Source organism: Ambystoma mexicanum, chromosome 4q (assembly GCF_040938575.1).
Source record: "Ambystoma mexicanum isolate Mex_15411 chromosome 4q, UKY_AmexF1_1, whole genome shotgun sequence".
Classification (NCBI taxonomy): Eukaryota; Metazoa; Chordata; class Amphibia; order Caudata; family Ambystomatidae; genus Ambystoma; species Ambystoma mexicanum.
Genome location: NC_090928.1, coordinates 864,561,039 through 864,582,418, shown reverse-complemented (window position 1 = coordinate 864,582,418; position 21,380 = coordinate 864,561,039). Strand labels below are relative to the sequence as shown.

General features: G+C 43.6%; 1 protein-coding gene across 8 annotated transcripts in view; it reads left to right on the top strand.

Moving 5' to 3' along the window:
• SOCS5 (suppressor of cytokine signaling 5) overlaps positions 1–21,380 on the top strand; it is a 120,801-nt gene that overhangs the window by 85,364 nt on the left and 14,057 nt on the right. For 3 of the 8 annotated variants that reach the window (XM_069608434.1, XM_069608431.1, XM_069608435.1), the window contains exon 3: positions 1,901–2,006. The exons of 3 other annotated variants lie outside the window; for them this stretch is intronic. The gene's annotated coding sequence lies outside the window, so the exon portion shown is untranslated. Of the gene's footprint in view, positions 1–1,852; positions 2,007–9,004; positions 9,049–21,380 lie in introns of all 8 variants that reach the window. 2 more of the 8 variants (XM_069608433.1, XM_069608432.1) reach the window with 2 other exon arrangements.

Here is a 21,380-nt window from a genome sequence, read left to right as displayed (position 1 = left end):
TTACTCTCTTGCTTTTCCACTCTTTCACCAAAAAGAACAGAAGTGCTTCAGTGGTAACTTCCAACTTAGAATAACCACTTCATTAGACTTTGTTGGCATCAAACTGAACAAGTTGCAGGGAATCGAGGAACCACGTTAGTGCTCTTTAGACTCCTTGGCAACTCTGCTCCTCTCCCTCTGGACAACTTACTCCAGAAGGGCAGCCTGTTTGCCACCTTTCTTTGCCCTCTGCACCAACAACCAAATAATGACCAAGAGTCTCACTTTTCTTCTCTCTTGGCCTTGACAATGCTGATTTCTATCACCTGATGTGTCTCATAGCTCATAAGCCGCACGTCTTACAGCCATTAAGCCTCTCAGTACTGGCCTTGAGCACTGTTATATTGGGATGGCTCGTTAATACTCTGCTTGGGTGTTGCTTGTAGGATTTTGCACCTTCTACAGCTTCCCCACTGGGGTTTTGGGCTTCCCACAATTTAATGTGCTTACTTACAGTCACTTTACTTCGACAGGTTTAGCTTTTGTTGGTTTTGTGTAGTGTAGTATTAAAAAAATGGTGAAACGTCCTTTCATCGCAGCATGTTTTTTCGCATGGTTTATTACCGCGAAAGTTATTGCTGCTTTCACTCACACAACTGAAGCTGCTTGCCTTGAACACGCGGGCATCATTGGAGTGCTCTGGAGTCACTTGCAAGCTGTGAACTCTGCATAAGTCACTAGATTACGCTCTGCTCAGTGTTCACAAGTCTTCAGTACTTTCTCCTCCCGCTGGGGTGGACAGCCTCCTGGACCTTCTTCTGCTCGGGAGAGGGCCAGGTGCAACCCAGCCACCTGGAACCTCCAAAGAGGGCACACTTCCCTCGCTACTGCTGCTACCCGCTGCACAATCTCTACAACAGGAAGAGGTTAAGGCAAGACTTTCTAGGACACGCCACCGCTTCAGACGTGTCGGTGGTCCTGGCGTATCTTGCCTCGCGTCTCCCTCTATGCTGCAAAACACTGCCCATGCTGCTTCTTTTGCTGCTGTACTCCTTTATCTTGATGCCTGCACCTTAGTGGGCTTTTTAAGCCTGTCCATTTCAGGTGTAGGTAATCTACACTAATTGGGAGTCCGCTCCCACAGTAGTATTCCTCTGCCTTGCTTCCTCGTCCCAGTACTGGGAGACTTATGAGACTTGAAGTCCCTTTTTTTACATCTTATTCGCCTTTTATTTTCTGTAACATTAAATGACGGAAGATCATTCAAATCGGGTACCAGTTTGGGTTGAAAAGAGGAATAGGGTTTTCAGACTTTCCATTTCCCCCTTTTGAGTTGCGGCTGCATTTGGCTCTATGGGCTTCAGGCTTTTTTTTTTTTCCACTCTTATACCACTGGAGTGTTGGCTAATTTTGCCCACTTTTAGGTGTTCAACAGGTGGGAGAGTTAGATTATTGTGGCAACAATCGATTATGTATTTCGGCAGTTCCAGTTCATATTCCTTGGAGGAAGATGAATACTGTGTCTCACCTCCCTGAGCCTGGCCTCCTCCCAGGTGATCCTCCCGCAGAGCACCACCCCTAAGGTCAGGATCAGGAAGCGTCTGCCTTTCCCTGGCCACCTGAGGAGACATTAGGCAGGGATTTGGTGAGGGATCCATAGGATACATCAGTTGGCATAGTTAATCCTAGGTATTTGAATGCCTTGTTTAAACATGTAGTGCTTTAATTGCTGAATGAGGATTTAAACTTCAGAAAAAGTAAGACTAAATGTTTACTACTCGACAAATGGCAGATGCTGATCAAGTAATACCATCAGATCTTTATGTACTAGTAATTTTATGAAAATTAGTTGTTTGCTTATTTATCTCTCCAGATTCTTGAAGACCTTGCTTCAGTGTCCATTTTAATTTTTGTATAACAGAAATCCTTGTACATTATATCAACTGAAACTTGCATGGATGGCCTTAACATTCACGAGAAGGATGGTCCGTAATGATCTCCACAATGGGATCCAGTACTGAAATGAGGTAGGTGAAGTTATTAAATGATTCAATATTGTAAACAATCTTGTCAAGCAACTTGTACAGTAGTTTTTAAGACATTACTCCACTGCTTACTTTACTATAATTGGGTTTATGGTCCGTATTTTGCAACCAAAGTTACACCCACCACTCTGTGTTTATGAACCTGTTACTAAGTCTGCTACTATCGGAGTGGTGGTAACTTTTTTTTTTTTATTTGGAGCTCCACTGACACTTTTGCACACATTTTTAAGTACTCGATTGAGCCACCCTACTCCTCTCCCTGATGGTTTTAACTTATTTGCCTGCATTTGTTTTTCTATATATTGGCTCAGATGTCTAATCTTGTGCCTTTTGAGATTGTTGTTCATAAATATGATCCCTGCAAATCACTGTCAGAGGGATGGAAATCTGAATGCGGAGTAGACAAACGCCACTGCTGCCATCATTGCTTGTTGAGTAGCTAGAGAATATAGCTCAAATGGGCTTGTAATACTGTGATAAACGGAGAATAAAGTCTAGACCAACTTGTATACAGAAATGGTCTGCTTGGATGCAGCAGTCGACTAGTCGCTTACTAGCTTTTATAGGAGATTAACGATTGCAATGGTTATAATTATGCAAGCCTAATCGTTGCAATTTAAGGGAGGTGTGCTCTGGGGTGTTCTAATCGAACAATCGGAAACGTACCGATTTTTGGACCATAGATTGACTATTATTTTGGTGCATTTTTACTTTTCATTTTGTGACATTATCTGCAAACCGCACATGTCTCCAAAAGCCATTGTTTGATCTAACCAGCTATCACCCTAGTGCTCTGGAGGCAATAAGCCAGACTCCACACCCTCTATCTGACCTCAGCAGCCATGACCGATATTAAACGCTTCTTGTCATGACTTTGGTGCACGGCCTAGATAAACATCCTCTGTATGCATCTACGAAATCACGATTTTGCATGACATGGAGAAGACTCATTCAATGCATATAGATTTAATTTAGTTGCTTTGAACAAACATTTTGTATTTTACTCTGAATCCATGGAAGGAGTGGACATTTTAGTATATTGGTATGTTTTGTACAAAATGCACATTTTTAAATGCATCGATCAAAGCCATTTAATCTGTGTACTCCTCACTATGCAAAGAACAGGGCACCCATCAATTACATTTTGGGCGTTAAAAATGATATTAACATTAAGAATTTATGACCCAATTTTCCAAATTATTAATAATGCTTTAGTTTCCATTTGATTGTCCTTTTGAATAATTCACCAAATCTCGTTTTCATAGTGCGCAGCATTTTTTTGAAATTCAAATGTTTAATTGACTGCCAAATCCATAGCTTGCAAATGTTCATGTTCACATTGGACTCCATTATGTACCAGCAGGCTGAATGTTTTGTGGCCAACATACAGTAAAATGCTCCATAGTTATAATCTTTCCATGTGTGCTCTGGTTCGTATTATTGGTACAGCAAAGAGCCACAGCATGGTTATCCCATATAATTAGCTCAACCATTTATTTATATAGCGCTTTTATCCAAGTTGCTGTACAAAGCTATAACAGTACAAAAATATATTTATGCATGACGAGTGAAAAAACATGGGACAGCCGGAAGTCAAGAAAAGCCCTGATAAGGAAAGCATACTGCAAAGATGCAGTTTAAGACACTTGCAACATTAGAGCAAGATCAAATATCTAGAGAATTACATAGTTTAGGAACAGCTCATGAAGGTATCCAAAATGGGATGATGAGAATCCAAGAGAAGAACCTAAGATGAAGACTGAAGAACCTTAGAGGGTGATATAAGGAATTTTTAAAAAGTTGTCAAAAGCATGACCACACGAAGACCAGACCACATCTAGATCCTGTAGGAAGCCAGTGAAGTTGAATTAAAAAAACAGGAATATATTTGAAGAGTACTGCAGTCCAAAACCGTAGCGAAGAACAGAATGGGGGGTGGGGGGGGCATGCGCTGGTAGACTGCTTTCATAAAGAGCAACAATAGTTGAGCAAGAACACAAGCTTGAAGTGGAAGTTTAGTATAGGAGAACATTTGGTGATTAATCTTTCTGACGTTATGAAGATAGAATCTGCCGGATTGTGATAGTGATATGATAGATTTCATTTTGGAGTGAGAATGCAGATTCAAAGATGAAACCCAAGTTACGGGCACGAGACGTAACCGTATCGGAGGGGAACGTGATTGGAAAAGGTGAGGTTAATGGAGGGAGATGAGAACTGTGAAGCCATTCAGCTTTTCTCTTCCTGATGAATAATGTTGTTAAAGGAGGGGAAAGTAAAATTTTGGTTCTTTGGCGTCCATTAATTGCCCCTGAAGCCCATGGGAAGAGATCAAAGAAGCCAGAGGTTGAGGATTAAAGAGAAGAGGCCCAAGGACATGCCCTCTCTTTTGGTTTGCAATGGTAAAGGAGTGAGGGAGACCTTTATCAAGACACTGCAAATGAACGACTGGAATAAGAAAACCATTGAAGGATCAGACCTGAAATGCCCAAAGATGACCAAAAGAAAACAGCATAGAATGGTCTACTCTGCATCAAATGCTGCACAAAGATGTGATAAACCTAACGTGAACACAACTTTAAATGATGGGCATTCAGAGTAGAATTAGAAACAGACTAGAGTGGTTTCCTTAGTGACCCAGATGACCTCACGATTGTGTGGAATCTGGTAAGACGGGCAGGAACAACGCAGAACCCAGGAGTAGTCTTCAATTGTTACAGGTTACAAGGTAAGTGATTATGCAGGAGAGTTTGATATAAGCATCCACCAGGTATCAACTCTGTCCTGAATTCCCTCTAACCGTCACTTCTGGAATCTAGATAACCTTAGATTCCATTAGTCATTCCACTAGCACAGACCAACACATGCACACAAGACTGAATAGCCCAGGCACTCAAGATACCACAAGATGTAAAGGAAAAAGAAGTGGCACTACCTTGACGATGGACAATTAAACAGATATGGCAAGAGTGAAATGGTGTGAAAATTAGCAAGATCAGAGATATCCAGAGAATTCTTTTTCAATAGAGGAAGGACAGTGGCTATCTTAAAGTAGGTCGGAAAGGAGCCAGATGATGGGAACATATGTAAGAAAGGGGACAAAAGAGGGGGGAGAATGACCTTTACCAACTAGTAGAAGTAGGATGAGAACAAGTAGTCATGGCTAAAACATCACTATCCGAGAAAGGAGCACAATGGGAGAGAAGTTCTTATACTTCTACTATAATTTTATTTAGTGTGACCATACCGGATTCTTGCGAAATGTGCAGATGACATCCTCCAACAGTGCCTTTTTTTTTCTTTCCCTCTTCCCCCCCTCTTTTCTTTCTCTCCTGAGCCCCCCCACAAAGAATAAACAATATTGCTGCTGAGCCACCCTGGGTGACTTTTTTTCTTCTCTACTGAAATAAGTTGCTGCACTACCTTTATGAAGAACATCGCCCCCCAAATCCCTTGCAATATCTTCAGGAGTCTGTACCCCCTCAGTTTGAAGACCACTGGCCTACCTTGTCCAAAATCTTTTTGCAGGGTTGGGTGGTTGTTTGCTTGTCCTCTCGGTGTTGCATTGCACACTCTCAATATACCTTGTATAGTATACCAGCTACTTGGATAGTACTCAAGTGGTGCTAATTTAAAACTGAAGTTCTCTTCTTGTTGACAAAATATATATACTGGTAAATGTCTGTTTCAGTTGGCGCACATTAATTACACTCGCTCTACCGTTGCTGGTACGTTGCTTGCTCTCAAACAAGTGTGAAGTATTGCTTGTTAATTCTTAGTAGTCTATTTGAACCAACATTTTTATTTGTGACTACTTGCTGCAGATAACAAGGGGGGGGTCCTGGGAGGCTCTCTGCCAGTCCTGATTACAAGAGCCTTACCCAGAGTCTTTAGCTCACTATCTTTCACAGAGAAGAAATATCCTAAACATATCAGTCTTTGTCCTTCCCTGGGGCAGTCCAGCACCGAAATGCTAGGCAATTCTCCTCTGAACAAGAGTACCAACAGCAACCCCAGACAAGTGTTTCGGTCTGGTTGAACCTCATCAGTAGGGTGTAGCTGGGCCTCTCTAAGAATAGTGAGTTCAGAGGAGAATTGCCTAGCATTTCAGTGCTGGACTGCCCCAGGGAAGGACAAAGACTGATATGTTTGGAATATTTCTTCTCTGTGAAAGATAGTGAGCTAAAGACTCTGGGTAAGTCTCTCCCAAGCAGGACTAATGTCTGGCAGAGGGACTCCCAGGGCCCCCTTCCCCCCCACCCCCCTTGTTAATTTGATTACTTGCTGCAAACTATTTCTTTGGAATATGAATCTCATGGTCGGGCTCAGCAGAAGGTCAGCGGTGTAGTCATATGTGCATTCACACTTGTATGTCCAATTTTACTACTGGGCACTCTCAAAAAAGACAAGCTTATTAATATTGTAGCAGATGAATACAGAAAGTGAAATATCGGATCAATCCGTCTTAATAGTGTTTGACATATATTATTTATTAATTTTGTTTTTGGTACATTGCATGTTTTTGTTACCGTGGCAAGCAACGCAGATGCACTGAGATGCAGGCGGGAGCGCAAGAGTTTCGTGGAGGTAGTAGAAAGATGGAGAGGCTTTGAGAGGTGATGGAAGGAAAGTGAAATGGGGAAAGGAGAGATTTGAATAGTAATTGAGAAAAGAACCTAGATACAGGAATGAATGAAAGTAAGTCGGAGGTGGGGGAGAAATGAGAGCAAGACAAATGCTTAAAGAGATGAGTGATAAAGTGAGATGGACGAGTGAAATGGAAAGGGAGTGCAAGAGAAATGGAGTGATGTAGAGAAATAATGAGCTAAAGAGACATTGATAGAAACATTGTGAGGTTTAGACAGAAATGCAGTGAGGAAGACGGATAGCGGAAGTAAAAGATGGTTATGGTGCTTTAGATACGATTTTGATAGTGGGAGTATTTTACTCCCTATTTTTTAAAGTTGAGTACAATTATTTTTTTAGGGCGCAAACATGGAAGTCTAGTTCCCAATGTGAGTATACTGGGGAAAAAGGAAATGCTTTTGTAGTAGTTTATTTGCACCTAGTTATGCATACAGATTAAAAGATAATTGTTTACTTCTTCCCATCACGCAGTTAAAATGGCAGTTTCTGCTAACACAAGTGTTAAAAACCATTATTCAGTACTGAGCAAACCCTTTTACAACAATGTCATCTGTAAATGGCAAAACTGGTGAAATTGGAGTATTTAACATTATATATTAAATACCTGCTGTGCATTGCGAGGGTCATATGGAGTAGAAGTCAAATAGAACACAGCGGTCCCCTCCTGTAAATCGAACATAACTGGTAAGCGCACAAATGGGCACAAGTTGAAAGATCTTTTTGATTGCTCGCAGTCTAAGCTGAGAGTATAGCAACACTTCGTTTCAATGAGGAGTCGTGAAGAATGACTTCAAAACACACATTCATAAAAGCATAACTGCTCACTTTAAACCGTGCCTGCCACATTTCACATATGGTTGCATGCATTTTCAATAAGTAAATGACCAGACAAAATTGCAGTGTCCATAATATCGTAATATTAATTGGTCTAATAAATGTACACCTGACAAACGCTTGAGGAGCTAATCTATTTGCCGAACTATGGTTGAGTATGGAGTTCCATAAATAAATTGATTCCCAATAGCTTTTGACTTGTGTGACTGATTTGGCTGAATGTCAAAATTGTGCTTGCCCCTATTCCCCATTTATTTTCCCATAAAGGAGATTCAAAATTTTGCTCCAGCGTGCTGGCAAAACCTCTGGATGGAATTGGGCCAGGTGCAAAATAACTTTGGTACGAAGCGTCTCTATTTCCAGGCGGGATCTGTGGTTATTGCATGAGTAGTTTTGTCTCCTATTTAAAGGAGAAGGGGTGGGGGGGGGTTGCCTTGTCTCCCAAAACACTAGCCACAACCTTCACTCATAACCATTGTCCCTGGCCTTCAGCCGTGACCTCTTCACATTACCCAATCGCTTTCTTCCGGTCCCATTAGCCATGGCCTCGGCCATGTCCACTTTCCCTGTTGCACCATTCGGTTCCTTAAAGTAACCCAATAGCCATATCCTTCGGCCACACCCATTTCCTCCTTTCCCCTTTTTCTTCACTGTTCTCCCAGGCACTCACCAAATGCCCCCCCCCCTCACCCCACCCCCAAGTTCTTTATCCTTCCTACCCTTCTCCAATCCCCCACCCAACATTTGTTTCGTGTGAAACACTTAATTCCGGACCCCTTTTTCTACTGTAACCGGGGTTATCCCTTATAACCCTGGTTATGCGAAAACATTCGAGCTCTAAACTTATTTCCCCCACTCCCAGTGGTGTCCTCTTCCCTCTCCCCACCTCTAGCCTGTTGCCAGGTCATCCTTTTTCCTCCTCCAAATGGCATTTTTCCCACTACTTCATTTTTGGCTATCCCCGGTTATACCCTTTTATAACGGTTATCTCATATCGAACAAAAAAGGTAGCTTTTTTATTTCTGAAAAGTCTCTGCTGCAAAGCACAATGGGCGATATAGCTATGATTTTGTGGGGGTGGTGGGGGGCCTTTTCCGTCAATATTTTAACTGCTGGATGGAATAACCCCAGACCCTTCGTCAACTTTTCATGCTTTCGTACCTGGTCCATTTTCATCCAGCAGTTTTTGCAGCGCAGAATATTCAAACTTTTTATGTCTGGGGAAATTAATGGGAGTAGGCCGAAAACAGTGTATTGTTTGCTTTCTTAACTTCTACATTTTCTAACCCATCCTTCCCAAAACTTTGTCTGGGCATGCCAGTAACACTTTTGTCTGCAAAATATGTAAAATCAATAAAGTATTTTAAAAAAATAATTAAATAATATCAGCCAAATCAGTCATGCAAGTTCAAAGTTATTAGTGATATATATATTCCATAACCCTGCTCCCTTTTGTGCTCTGCCTCTTATGAGCTGATCGGTCACTCCTTTCATTCCAGTGAAGAGCAGCAGGCGGAAAACTGGCCCGGGCACTCTGTATAAAGTACGTACATTTATGTATCGTAGAAAAAGTCCTTATATACATAGTATATGGCATTAAAAATAGCCATTGTTCTGCTTGCTGACCATTGCTTGCCAAATGTTCCATTGAGGCTTTCCCTCTTCTAGGAAAGTCAAATATGTGTTTTTACATTGCTGTTGCAATTAAAAATTAGGCTTTTTTTCCCCTGCTCTTTTAGGAAGATCGATCTGTGTGTTTTTATATTGCTGTTGTGCTATTAATTGGGTCTTTCACCTCTATCTAGAATGTTCCTTCTAGACTCGCTTCTTGGTGTCTTGCGTTTCTGCTGTATGATGTAACCTAGGCTCCCTCCCCTTTGACATTTATTTTGTAGATTTTGACTGCTTTGCTGTGTGGTGTAGTTCGGTGTTGTGCACTGCAGATCCCTCTCCTGCTCATCTACTCTGCTATTCATCACCTATCCTATCCTATCCTATCCCTCTGCCGAAGTCTGGAAGGATCTCCTGGTCTCAATCCAGGCCTGCCCATCACGGACACCTATGTCAATGCTTCATCCGGGAAGTCATTCACTGACATTCTGTCGTTCCCTTTCCGGATCTGTGATTTCCGCATGGTCTCGGTGCTCTCCCCTTTCTCTTCCCCTCCCATCAATGGTGGCACCCGTTGGGAAGTACTCTTACATCCTGTCTTCTAGGGCCATCATTAATGTCTACCTAAATGGCACTGTCACGGTCCAGGGCTCTTGGCCCTACCTCCTCCTCCTGCTTGATGGGCGTCTTCCTTCTCATCAACTTCCTCCCTTCTGCCATTTCTTCCGCCTCTTCTCTGGCCCCTCTGCCACCTTGATGGGTGTACCACACTCCTGTACCCCTCCTCAAAAGTGGCAACCTGCTTGTTAGCTAAACTCCCTACATCTGCCACCTCCTTGAAGACCTTGGCCTAGACGTCCTTGCTCTCACCGAGACGTGGTTTACTGCCAGCTCTGTCACAAGCTTTGGGGGTTACAAAATCCTCTCTAAGCCCAGGCCTGACTGGACTTAGTAGCAGGGACCCACTGAGGGAAGACCGGGGACACACTGTCCTATCATACGCAATTGAGCCTACTCCTCTTTCAAATGGCTAGTCTGCAGGCTTGGTGTCTCCCCTGTCCTATCTGACTTTGGCCGCCATCTACAGGCCCCCTGACCAGGCCTCTCTTCCTGTCAGAGTGAGCTGACCCCGCCTTCTTCTCTCCTGGCCTTCACCTCCAAGCTTCTCCTCCTCTGAGACTTCAAATTCACCTAGACTCCCCTGATGTGGCCTCTGGACTCTTCCGCGACCTCTGCCTCTTTCCCTCTCCATTCTTCCCTCCGGTCTGATGCACTTAGCTGGACACACCTAGGATGCTCTCTTCTCCGCAGACATCCCCATCTACCCTCTCCTTACTCCTCTCTCCTGGTCTGATAATACTCTTTCCTATCACCTGGACCTCCTGGGTTCCCCTGCTAAACCATCCCTCCCCCGGCCTTCATTGCCAGTCCCTCAATCATTCGACCTACGAAGCGAGTGTCCGTTGCTACTTTTAACAGAATTTAAGGAGATCTGGCTCAAGTCGCACACCCCACCACCGCCCCCCCATCCCCCAACCATCAAGGCCCACGGTCCAACTGCCACTGACTCTCACTCTGACACAGCCCTTACTAACCTTCCACTCTCCATCCCCAACATAGAGATCCTTGCCCCTGTCAAGAGGATCTGCGTAAAACCTGCATCCAAGCGCAACTCCTGGTATGATTCTGACCTCGCCTCGCCTCTCAAACACAAGTGCAGAGCAGCTGAGCGGAAGTGGCGGGCTTTCAGCACATCCTCTGACAAACTGGCCTGCCACTTGCTCCAAAGGCAATACAGACATTTGCGCGAAGAGGGCCTATAGCTAAGCCCACATCTCTGGTGTCACTGACACGGCTGGAACGCACCAATCCTTCCGCAGTCTCCATTTCTCCTCTGCCTGGCCCCCTGCACTTCTCTGGCCTCTTAGATATACTACATTTCAGGACAACCTTTTCCCTCTCCCCCTGATGAGGTCTCTATCTAGACAAGTACGCTCTATTGAAGTCTCATCCAAACAGGTGCTCCCCTGCTCCTCCAGAACTATCAAGGACAACATTGTCTCCCTTGGCTGATTCCTGCAATCGCTCTTTTGCCACTGTATCCTTCCTGTGTGAACCCCATCTCCCACCTTATCCACCACACTAAATCTGTTGTCTCCACAACCACCAGTCTGGCTTCAGAGCTGCCAGAGGCACTGAAACTGCACTCCTGAACACCCGCTCTCTAATCTTGATTCCAACTCTCATGATGTTCTCATTCTCCTTTCCGCTGCCTTTGATACGGTCAATCATGCCGCCCTTATAAATCTGCTCTGTGATACCCTTGGCATCTCAGACCTGGTTTTGGACGGGCTGACCTTCCTCTCTGAACGACTGTCCCATGTTCAACTGGGCCTTTTTCTCCTCCATCTCACTCTCCACCTGTAGTGTCCCTCAAGGCTCTATTCTCTCACCTTGGATTTTTAACCACTACCTCCTCCCCAGCCCGTTTTATCGGCCTTCCCTTTTAACTTTGTGTTCTGCAGACGACACACAACTCTCCTTCAAGCTTCTCTCCCCTGCCGCCTCCTCATCGTCCTCTTTCCTGACTCTTTATCTGCTATTCAGTCATGGTGCACTGCTAACGATTTTTGCTGTAACACCAGTAAGACTGTCTTTCTCATTGGGTCTCCTGCTCCCTCCTTCCCTCTTACAATCTGGCCGACCTCCGTGGGCCCACTCCCCTCACTCTCCTGTGAGGCAAAAACCTTGTTGTCCTCTTTGACTCCTTTCCTTCTCTCCACACATCTTGGACCTTGGCAAGAAGGCCCACTTTCAACTGCACCTCCTCAGAGGCATTCTCCCTTCCCTCACCCCTGCTAATATTCTCCCTCTGGACTGGCTGCCTGGTACCTTCAGTCTTACTGGGCAGCTCCTCCCTGACAGTACACCTTTGCACTTCGTCTCCCCTGATCCCTAACCTGCACTTGCCCTCTGGGCTGCATTGCCCTTCAGTAGCCTGGCCGCGCCTGCACCACTGAGCCCTTCCTTGCTCTTGGCATGTGGACCTTCTGCCCCTGCACTCTTCTGCCTGGGCTTTGTCCACCTCCTGCCCCCTCCCTGCTCACCTGCACTTCTGTTTACTGCACATTATCGATCCGAATGTCACAAGGCTTCGAACTGCCTTGCCTTGTTGCACCTTGAAACACATTGTGTATAGGTGTATTATAAACATTATAAAATGCATTTTCCATTAACGACTTTTAGATAAAGGCGACCTTTATACCTTTATACTTTGATACAGGTTATGTGATCAGGGTTGTAACTGATTCAATATTGGACGTGTTATTGCCAGATATCTTGTTGGGGGTTAAAGCCCTTAACAAAGCATAGTTGATGCTCATTCTAAGCCAAGACATGTCTAAAATTAGTAATCGATAATAAAGGTGAAACCAGTTTCTAACCACTTATAGCCATTGAAGAGCCAGTATGCAAATGCTTCGATACTACTCCAATGGCCTGTGACAAACCCGACGAAATTGACCATTTGAATCGGATGCTTGCACTAAGAATCAAAACATTGTTTTCCAGTGCATAAGCAATGTTGTCTTTATTCATTAGAATGTAGCATCAGTGAGCAAAGGCAACCTAAAACCACTTCATTATGTCACCATTAAATCGCATGGGAGTAGAAAAACATCACAATATCTAAAGCACTTGCATCTAAATAAGACCATAGTTTTAGTAAACTATTTAGTAAAATTCTGTTCACAATATCCAGAAATGTCTAACTATTGAACATTTATTACAATAAAATCACTGTACTATAGCATCTACTACGGATGTATAAATAGTACCCGGTGAGGGTCAATCGGAATGTAAGAAGCATTCTGATTGACCCTCGCCCGTTCCATACCGCATGCGGAATCCCTCGAAGCTGAAGCTTCGTTCCCGTCACTGGCAGGGGGATGTGGCAGCCCCTCAGCCAATAGGCTCGGAACAGGGTAATTCCAGCTCCGAGCCTCCGCAGGGCTGGAGGCTGCCATCCTCCTCCGCCGGGGATTCATGCATTTCCCCCCTGCCCCCCCCCCCACACCCCTAACAATGTCCTCCCAACCCCACTTACCTTGTTTTCTCGAGAGCAGGCGCACTGGGGACTCTGGCCACCATTTTTTGTTCTTTTCCGAAACACAGCGTTTTGTAACAGGAAAAAATTGCTATTAGTATCCCTGTCTTCCTGGCCGTGGTACTAATAGCAATATGCCCCTCGCCGCGGGGCCATTACAGAGTCAGGGGCATTATCTGAATCGGTAATGGCCTTGCGGCTTGGGGCATATTGCTTAATTATTCATCCGAATTGTGTCCTCATGGGTTCCAGTGTTCATTTCAATGATGAGTTTAGATTCCAACTGTTTCAGTTCACATGCTCTGTTGCCCTTTCTTTTGTGTTCTGGCACATGTGCGATGGCAAAGAATTTCAGTACAGCTAGATTGCTCTCATGATGAGCTTCAAAATGTACTGCTAGTGATATCTCTCTCGTTTTGACCATTTATGAAATTATTTCATAAACCACCCTGTTTCATGTCTACCATAAGCAAATCCATCTTTTGGATCTGCTTACTTACACATTTATTGCATTTAAAAAAAAACTTTCTTAGCCATGGTTGACAGCCAATTACTTTGAGGGACAAATTTTTTTAGGTTGACTCGGTGAAATAAGTTTAAGATATCTTGCTTTCAAGAACGTAATCTTGGGCCAATGCCCCAATTCCTTCTAGATCTGAATGTGTATAAAATGGCCCTATGTTTGGTAGACGTGCATTTTTCATTTAATTGTGAACTGTTTTGGGTGATGCATCTGATTGACTCATCTTTGATATTTTTTATTTTCTTTCGGACATTAGTGCATCAAAGAGCATGTTCTACTTCAAAGTGTCATTAGGTAAGCAAGTCACTAGGGAAACCTTCTGATGTAGGTGAACTGGAATGACCCTGGGAAGAAGGTAATACACTCTAAGAATGTGTGGAATGATTCATTGAGCAATTCTACCAAAGCACCAGTCCCTGATCTAACCCTGGGGTCAGAAACAGGATGTACGTTTATTAAAAAATTTAAATCCAAACGCGTCTGCTTTGGCTCTAGTTATAATAATCTACTATAACCTTAAATTGACAAAGATTTGTCAAATGGCAAATTTTTAGTCGATAAAATAAATGTAATCTGGAATTCAATAGGGCATGAACATGTATGCATAAGTCAACTAAACCACAATCTGATTGTGGCTCTGGGCAAAGCCACACCAATGGTATGGATGCATTTGTCCCTACATGGATAATGAATTGTATCCAAGCGCAGAACCCACTGTGTCTGTATGCTCACACGTCTCTTAACCTGGAATTGGCCGTGGCCTGGACGTGGCCATCACCTTGATGGTCAACCTTGGACCTGCATCTGGCTTTAGCCCCAGGCCATGCAACCCGTGTAACTGCGAGTACCTGCCCGGGAGGAGGCGGTGTGGCTAAAGAGAGGAAGGCTGGCTGACTTTTGTTGTCCAAGACATCTTGGAGGATACCTGGAAAATGATCACTGTAAAAAAAAAAAAATCCTTTTAACGACTTAACCAACTCACTTTTTAAAATATTTTTTTAATAGCTGTACTATTTTGCAGTAATGTCCTACAATTCAGTTTGATTAAAGGTTTCCTTTTGTGAAAAGTTGGAAGAGAAAATTAAGCAAAACCTATAAATGAGCTTTGCAGTCTATACACCCCCTTTCCCCCCCCCCCTTCCAAGTGGTGGCGTTTATGCAAGGCCATCGTTGAAGACCCACACTAATAAATGGTTGCTGTGGCCACCGCCCTCACATCTGCTTTCTTTGGGTCTGCCCCAAAGCTTTTAACTGCTTAAAAACAGCAATGAATTATACTCTTGCATTGCGACTGCCACAATTTGAGCGAGTGCTGAGCGGATATGGTAGGCCATCAACATCAGGGGCACTTGAGGCCATCCCTCAAAGCATAGAAAAAAAACTATGGGCCACGAACTTCAGCACTGCAACTGATAAAAGGTTTCCATCTGTGCAGTTAAAAAAAAGGGGGGGGGAGAGAAAAAAAATCCCTACCAATACCATCCGCTAACGAAGCCAGTATCATGTACATCTTATTTTAATATGCAGAATAAAATGTAAAAATGTAAGGGGCTCACTGGTTAAGTTGTACACAATACATATTGTTTATACTCTGGAGGCCAACGAGGGATCACTTTTATTTTTGAAATATTGTATGCATGCCCCTAGCCTAGACCGACCTGAAATGCAAAGACCCCATTATGGCTGGTTAGTAGTTAATTATTTATAGGCCAACCCTGTTCTGCACATGCCCCCACTTGCAATGCAGGCTACCGTTTGGAAGAGGCTGTTTGCATCTCCAAAAACTAACACTTTTTAATCCCTCTGGTGTAAGGGAGCAGGATGGGGAACTGAAGGTGCTGCTAAGCTGTCAAGCGAGGACATGCTTTTAGGGAGTTTATTTTAAAGGTGTGGATTAACAGTTGCCAGCACACTGGAGAGCAGCTGGCTGTGATAAAGCCACAACAAATCGAAAGATTTAGGGAGTGTGTTCATATCTGAGAAATTTGCAGGAGTTGCGTGATCTATAAAATGTCTTGTTCAAAGAGAAATCAAACGAAAAAAGGTTTTGCTGGACTGAAATTGGAGTGACCCAAGACTACGTGTCCCATAATGCATTTGCAGTACATTTATTTGGAGATTGATAGTGGTTAGTCACAACTGGGTGTAAGTGTGTGCATGGAGGGGAGGGGTAAACATCGCTAGTTGCAGTTTTTTAAATATTTTTTTAAAACATTTTATTGGTTTCAAAGTCAAGAACAAAACATTAACCAAAGGCACAGAACACCTTTAACATTAAATGTATCCTTCTTTTACTCCTTAAGAAACAAAAGAGAAAAAAGGAAGACTAAGAAGAAGAGGAGCAAAACCCATAAAACCACGCACCCTATTTTTCGAGACTTTCCATTTTTCATATTATCAAGAACATCAGAAATAGTCCAAGGACGCTACTAGCAATCCTACATTCAAGTCACTGATTGTCAACACTGACATCAGATCCCTGTTACTCTGGGACATCCCTAAATATTCCCTTCACCTGTTTCAGTCCCACTATTTAGCACAAATTCCAACATTTTCATTGTTGCAATTACCAAGCCAGTTTGTTCTCCCATTAGAACCCACTTGCACCAATTGTCGGGACTTAGTTACCCCACTGCCTTATATCCCTCTAGGTAATTGCCTCTAACTTGCTTTAATGACTCACAAGCAATTATCAAATGCATGGGGATTTCCACTGAGCCAGTCTTCCTACAAAATCGACATTTCTCATTCACAACCCCAGGCATTTTCCTGAGCCATTGCACCCCTCTTCTATCCAGGATGTTTAAGCGGCACCTAAACACCAGGTCTCTATACCTACGAGAAGGACTTATTATTTATTTTTATTTTTTGGTACCTGGGCAGTGAGTTCAGGCCCTTTCAGTCAACAATCCGTAGGCGTATTAAGTCGTTCTCACATTGATCTTAAGTGTCGTTCCAATCCCGTGCCTGCAGTTTCCTTTTTACCTTTAATGGATTTTCCATCAGCTCTCCCACTTCAAGATCTTTTCTAAAGGCCTAGATGTTTATCGTTGCCTCCTTTACTTAAATCTAAAATGACACATGGTACTATTAAAGTGTCCTGGGCGCATTTCCTATAGAGCCATAGTTTTCCAGACCCCCCATGGATTGCAGTTTAAGCTCATGCCTAATCGCGCACATAGATAATCCATTTGGGAGTCTCAACACTGTCTGCCAAAAATACCCTTCTAATTTCTCCCACACTGTCCTAGATCGGTGGAGGGTAGCCTCTGATCCTTATATCAGGATTTGAGCTACCTTTTTTTTTGTAGGAAATTTTTGGAATCGGTATACATTTTCAATGACAGGACCTTCCCCGATTTTGTTAGTGTTTTTAGCCTAGATTGTAGGTCTTGGTAATGGTCCCCTTTGTTTCTGCTACTATTTTTGGTCACCCCCAAATGTCACATATTTGACTATTTCTAGTGGGATAGCCCCTACCCTCCATATAAATCCCTCACTCTTGTTTTAGCCAGCTGACTTCATAGGCACAATTTTCGATATGGCAACTTTGATTTTCATGCCATTTGAGAGTCCTCAAAGGCACCAATCACCCTCTGCAGTCCGATCAGCGTGTGATCTAAAAAGACCAGATCGTCTGCACATAGAATCCACGGCACCTCAGAGCCATTGATTTTAGGAGTGGCAAGGCCTTTTCCTCTGAGTCTGACAAATCGGCTATGTAGAGGCAGAATGGCAGCGGTGCTAAGCACACCCCTGCTTTTAGTCCTCGAAATGTGGGGATCTTTTGTGAGAGGAGCCCCTTTGCCGACAGTCGGATCCTGACAGGGGTGTTTGTGTACAGGGCTTCCATGGCTTCTTCCAGGTCAACAGGGCACCACCAGGCCCTTAGCTTAGCCAAAAGTGTCACCCTGATGACTCCATCGAATACCTGTTCGAGGTCCATAAATGCTACGTAGAGAGTTGATCCCGTTTCCAAAGCTTTTAGAAGATTTATAATAAAAAGATTAAGTGCAGTACCTACCCTCTTTACGGACCCCGTCTGCCTTGAATCCAAAATCCCACTTTTCTCAGGCCATACTCTTTAAGTCTCTCAGCGGGACTGTCTCTAGAGCTTCCCAATCGAATCCAGCAATGCAATAGGGCGGTAATTTCTAGGCTCGGCCCCATCACCCTTTTGGAAAATAGGAACTATGTTGGCCTCCCTCCAAGATGCTGGAATTTCTTTTTACCATGATTTGGTAAAACGTGGTCACTAAAATGTTCCCTCACTGTTCGTTCTTTATTTTTTTTTTTTTTCAACTCCTGATTCGACAGTCCAGCGGGCACCGCTTTTCGCAATGAGCTCAGATTTCCTATTATAGTTGCATCCTGATCATCAAATGCAAAATCCCAGGCATGATGGGTGTGGGGGCGGGGGAGCTCCTCTCCTCACACCCCCCACACACTGGGTGTCACATTCCTCCCTGTTTGCAGATCCAGTCCCTTTCCGGTCATACTAAGGGAATTTGCGTGACTGAAAACGCCTCGGTTGTTAGTTACCACACATTTTTAGAATTTTTGGCACACACCGCTTTCAGGATGAGTTCTGCATCGATCTGTACTCTGATAACATTTGAGCTCTTGCACCAATTTCTATATTTCTGTTGCACTTTCCTTATGCTTAAGTTTTGGCCATCCCTCCAGATATTTCTTATGTGTGTTCTCATCTTTCTTCTCCTCTTTACTAATTCCGGATAATACACATGTTTCTGTACTCTATTTTATTTTGCTTTTGGGGTCACCTTTACAGCAAAATTACTTTAGGATGCCCAAATATTCGATTTTGTTGTGATCTTCAAGGATTTGAGCCATGTATTGATCAGTCACTTTGGTCACATCTTGATGCTTCAATATCAGATGGTTGCCACCCCCATCCTAAATTAACCTCTCCCATTTTTTCGAATCCTTACCCATTTCCAATCCTGAGATATGGATAGGCAGCAAATCGGGATCGCAAAATATCTGCGGCATAATGGAAAAACTCTCCACATTCTTAGGTTATCTGAGAGAAAGCAATAGTCAATACATGACAACTCCCCACATTTCCATGTGGAGCGACCAGGTATATCGCCCCTAGTGTTTGAGTTAAGCATGTGCAGCTCCCTCATTCTCCTTTTGGACACCCACTCCCACTCTTCCTTTTATTTGATCTCATTCAACAGATGGCCCGTTTTATTCAGGAGCTTGATGTCCAAGTCTCCACAAATAATCTTCGCCTCATCCCATTCACACATCACTTCATCAATTGTTCTCATTACGGAGTCAATAATTTTTGAGAATTTCGATGTGTTCACTCGCCAATTGATAATAGCACCATTGGGGTTTTTGGAACAGCCTTCTTTTGTTTCAAAAAGAGAATCGGAGCATATGGTTTTGGGCATTTCACTTTTGTCACACCCCAAGCAGATTCTATGTTGGTTAGTTAGGCCAGCAAACGGGCGTCCTGTTATTCCCCTGGGAGCCGGATTCAGGAAGGCTGTATAGCCCTCACACTGGGGCAGCTTCCTTAACCAGGTCTCCTGGAAACACACCATCTCAAATGGTTCCAAATCGAGGACTTTGTCCGTGAATAGGGTAAAAAAACATCTAGTATTCCAGCAGCCAATCTTCAGAGGTCTGTCTTTCCATTGTGAGTCTAATACGCCCTACGGCTGTTCAGTGCACGGTACGACGTCCTTTCATCGCCTGGCTTTTCAAAGTGCACATTCCATCTTATGTGCTCATCGAATTTTTTAGGGGCGGTGGCAAAGGGCAGATAAGGGTTTGGGCGGGTGGGCAGTGGCAAAAAAATAAAGTGTGGGAGGTGGGTTTGGAAAAAACGATGAGCACATTCAATGGAATGTGCATGTTAAAAAGCCTGGGGATGAAAAGGCAGGCGATGAAATGACATGGAACCCAGTGCTCCAGCCAGCCAAGCCCATGAACTCTCCTCGCTTCTGACCACATCTTGCTTCACTGACTCCCTATCATTTCTTAATTTTTTTTTTCTTTTCTGATTTGAGATAGTAAATTTCAGTGGGGCTAGATCTTTCCTAGTGAATGGAAGTTATTTCATACCTTACATTTCTAGTTGCCATAGTTTTCTTCAGCGCCCTTTTTTTGGGGCAAGGTAGCTGAGATTATTCTTTATTGCCCTAGGGACCAATGCCTCTCATTTGCTTTGATTTTTAGCATCGTAATCACTTATTTCATATCCCAACCGCAGACATTTCTCTTTAAATGACAGCACTAGATCTTTCTTGGATTGTGAGTTCAAGTGAAGCATGGCCGAGTCTGTTCTTTTGTCGTTCACAAATTCTAAAAGTTTGATATCCATTGAGGCAAATTGATGTGCTGTCAAAATGCAGTTTGGCAGTCTTAAAACATTCCTTATGTTTAGCACTGGCATACTCGATCCAGCCACAATCATCTGTCGATTTTTAAACATTTCTGTTTGTTCGCCTTGGGATTTCTTTTTTTACTATCCTTTTTCTCTAGGTTGTCTTGCCCTCTATCCTTTCCTCTGGTATTTCTCTCCTTGATGCTTTTGGGAGACTTAGTAGGAGCCAGATGCAGACGACCCCTTCTCTTCTTCCTTTAAATGCAGCAAAGTTCTTTTGTGGTGCTTGCAGGTGCCAATTTTTCGCTCAAATTCAGATTGCTCTTATTTTGGGGCTTTGGGGCCAGATCCATTTGGCTCTCAATGTTTTCCCTTTCAGAGTAGCTCACCTCCTTCCATCTCAACTTCTTCCACTCTCTCAATCGTGTTAGATCCATCTCGGAGCTAAGACCCTGCTCCTCCTTTTTCGCTGTCTCCGGAGCATTAGATGGTTCAGTACTTGCCTTTACTTCCAACAAGGTTAATTCTTTCTTTGCCTTTTTGGGAACAGGTAAATTGTCCATCACTGGTGGCGAACGTAGATGCCTTGGGTATTCCCTCGACCCATTGGATCTCCTTTTGGCATTTCCTGTCATTTTTTTGGCTTTTTCTTAGATTGGGGGATTTTCTTACCGTTCCATGCAGATATTTTAAGAACTTCTGCAGCCTTTTGTGGTTTGAATACTGAGAAGATGTTACTTTTTTGGGAGCGTTCTCTGATTTTTGTCTATCCGCGGCTACCACCACCACTTTGTCCCCTGTATTCATCTCTCATGGTATAGAGTGATCTACTGCCACCCCTGAGGCTTCTCGCCTAGATACTCCAGACCGTTGTGAGTCCTTAAAATGGGTCCGCATTCATTCACAATCCTGGAGCAGAGCCTCAATCAACAAGCTCTTATCCACAGTTTCTCGTTGAGCAGGTCAGAGACTGTTTTGCCAATTTGCTGACGCCTCAGCTCCACTCGATTTGCTAGAATTTCCAGCCCGACCAATTTGTTACACCTGTAATTAATGCAAATTGATCTTGAAGGCTAATGGCCTCTTGTAGCTTTGTGAAAGGCGCTAGTGACATTAATGTCATCACAAGCTGCTGAAGATGTGCCTTATCCTTTGCTCCAAGAAGGCCCCCCCCCCCCCTGTCACTCCTATCCTTCCTTCCCGCTGATCAAGAGGGTTCGGTGGAGGATGACGAAGAGCAAGATGAGGCATTAGAATCGCGCCCCTCAAAAACCT